Source organism: Octopus bimaculoides, chromosome 3, assembly GCF_001194135.2.
Source record: "Octopus bimaculoides isolate UCB-OBI-ISO-001 chromosome 3, ASM119413v2, whole genome shotgun sequence".
NCBI classification, from domain to species: domain Eukaryota; kingdom Metazoa; phylum Mollusca; class Cephalopoda; order Octopoda; family Octopodidae; genus Octopus; species Octopus bimaculoides.
In genome coordinates this window covers 34,109,517-34,113,076 of record NC_068983.1, presented here as the reverse complement: position 1 = coordinate 34,113,076, position 3,560 = coordinate 34,109,517, and positions in this window count along the sequence as shown.

The following is a 3,560-nucleotide window of genomic DNA, read 5'->3' as shown; positions in this document are numbered from 1 at the left end:
AGTATATACATGTACGTGTACATGTAGGCATATTACAAACCTAATTGTCAATACAAGCATATATATATATATATATACCCAGATATTAGTGCATACCAACCTACAACTACATATGTGTGTACATATAGATGCATATATCTAAATACATACATTTACATGTACATGATATACCCATAAATGATTGCAAATATATAGCTGCATACATACCTACATACAGATATATATATATATATGTATATATATATATTTATATATATATATACGTATGTATACACAACACACACGCACACATCCCTTAATTTGCCACTTCTATATACGACGAAGGGGAAAAATTCTTGTGAAGCAGTGTCTATTTTAACGTGATACATTTTGAAATCACCCGATGAGACACACCTACACCGAGAGATACACCTATATACCTAAACCAGTTCAGAATCCCGCGAGAGATCAGTGCTTGATGCGTCGAAACAATTGTAATGATTAATAAAGATTCACGTATCTTCCATATTCCGTCTCCCTCTCTCATTAATCAAATATATGTGTGTGTGCGCGTGTGTGTATACAGGGTGATTAAAAAGTCTCCATGTATCAACAACAACAGCTATCACCAGATGTGCGATTATGAGTTCACAATCAGTGGGGTAAACGTATTGCAATGTGTATTCAAAACAATGGCAACCATATAAAGCCTGGAGCTATGGAGTGAATTTTAGGGCTTATAAATCTAATATTTTCCTACCCTTCCTTAATACCGGTTCACATATGCTATTCATATCTGCACTTGGTCTGCTTAGGAGGTTGTTGTGTCCTAGCATGTGTGCTGCTTCCAGTGGTATTTTCCAGTGGTGGTCTCCATTTTTCCATACATGATCAGCTATACCCAATTTATTAATATCTCCTCGTGTCACAGCTTTGCGATGTTCCTCTACCTTTATTTTGAGGAGGTGTTATGTTTCGCCTTTGTATAACCTACTACAGCTGCATAGAATAGAGTACACGCAATTTTTAGTCATATTCTCTGCTATTGGTGGTTTTACCCGATGGAGATATTTGCGAAGTTATTACTCTTGAATACTGTCCTGATGTCATATGGGCTGCATATCTTTTGTATCTTTTCGGAGAGGCCTTTCACATAGACAGATTGTGGACAGTTTATTGGTTATTTTACTCTCTTTTCTTCATAATTGGAGTGGGTACTATTTTTTGGAGTAGTTGTTGCTTAATAGATTGTTACTGAGCTTGATCATTTTTTCGTGGTGGGTATAACAATCGCTATTTATATCCTTTGCTCGATGTTTTAGACACTGAGCAATCCCTCTCTTTACACTGTATGGATAGCTTTATTGAGTTCACATCATCTAACAGCACTTGGACATCTTCCTGGCCACCAGGAAATAAACAATACACAGTTTAATGCTGGACAATTTCATACACTGCACTATCAACTAACGAATACAGTACAATCTACATTTACAGGACCCGAAGGCACTACAATCCCAGACTCACAGGTAATGAAAGACCTGGGGATCAGTATGTGCAATGGCCCATCGTTTCATATGCACATTAGCAAGATGACAGCAAAGTGCAGACAACTGGGAGAATGGGTATCGATGTATTTCAAGACATGAGACCAAGAAACTATGTTGATCCTGTGGAGAACCTTTGTTCTCAGTCGACTAGACTTCTGCTCCCAGTTATAATTACCACATAGTGCCAAACTAACAACGGAGCTTGAAGCAGTCCAACATTAAAAAGATTGAAACAGTGCAGCGGATGTGATACAGAGATAGGCTGAGAAAAGTACACCTTTACTCCCTGGAAGGCGTGAGAGATATGCAGTACTATACATATGGAAAATCCTAGACCGGTTAGTACCTAACTTTGGCATTGAGTGTTATACAGATGCTAGAACTGGCCGCCATTGTATTGTACCAAAGGTACCATCCACCCCAATTCAGGACCAGGTACTGCAATAGTCTAGGGTTCAATGGCCCACAGCTCTTCAATACACTGCCACAAAAATTAAGGTGGAAGTAGATGTCTTCAAAAAGGAACTAGATGTCCTCTTCTCCACAATACCGGATGAACCAACAGCTCGACATGAGGTACAGATGGGGCAGCGGAATCAAACTTATATACCATATGTACCAGCTAGGACAAAGGCACATACAAGTGTCGTGATGTGAAACACCCAGTTTGAAAAAATCAGAAAGACCATGGTAGTGCTCCAGCATGACCACGGCCGCATGGCTGAAACGATTAGAATTATAAAAGCGTAATATATATATATATATATATATATATATATATATATATATACACACATACACACACATGTATATCTATGAAGACACACACACACACACACATACACGCAAAGAGACACACAAAAAAGAGAAGTAATAAGGAAGACAGAGAGAGAGAGAGAGAGAGAGTCAGACAGACAGGCAGAAGTGGCATAGCTCAACAATACTGAAAAGAATGACAGTATGAACATGAACATCAAGTACAATAACGGTTAATACTGCTGCTACTACTACTACTACCACCATAACAATCATCTTTATCATTGCACCACCGCTGGCAATCAATACATCTGATCATGCACTAATAATTATCTCTGACATTACTGTGTGAGGTAATTAGCTCTATTCATTGTAACCGCACATCTGATAAATATCTAAACAGTTAAATAACTGAATGGTATCAAAGACACACAAGATCACATTTGTGTTAGAGAGTAGGTTATCATAGGATGACGGCATCACTTTTCTTCTTTGCAAAAAGAAGTAATAAATAACATTTTAAATGATGAAGTATATATTATTTTGAATAACAACATTATTGATGTAGTTCGTGGTTTCAGTCCCGGGACAGTTCTGACCGCTTATTATAATCATTTTAATATTTAATAATTTTTTTTTTATGTTTAACTTGTTTCAGTCTCTGGTCAAACAAAAGGACATTCAGTATTTATGGTTTCATGTCTGGGACTTATTCGGTCGGCCCTTATTGTGAAACGTTACTGGGATGTAAACAAAACAACAGGGGTTGTCATGGTGGTGGTGGGGGGGCAAAAACAAGCATAAAGACATACACGAACACATACACACACATATCGGGTGGCACTCCGTCAGTTACGATGACGAGGGTTCCAGTTGATCCGATCAACGGAACAGCCTGCTGGTGAAATTAACGTGTAAGTGGCCGAGCACTCCACAGGCACGTGTACCATTAACATAGTTCTCGGGGAGATTCAGTGTGACACAGAGTGACAAGGCTGGTCCCTTTGAAATACAAGTACGACAGAAACAAGAAGAAAAAGTGAGAAAAAGTTGTGGCGAAAGAGTACAGCAGGTTTCGCCACCACCCTCTGCCGGAGCCTCGTGAAGCTATAAGTGTTTTCGCTCAATAAACACTCACAACGCCCGGTCTGGAAATCGAAACCACGATCCTATGACCGCGAGTCCGCTGCCCTAACCACTGAGCTATTGCGCCTCCACACACACACACACACACACATATACATACAACTCTCTCTCTCTCTCACTCTTCTCTCT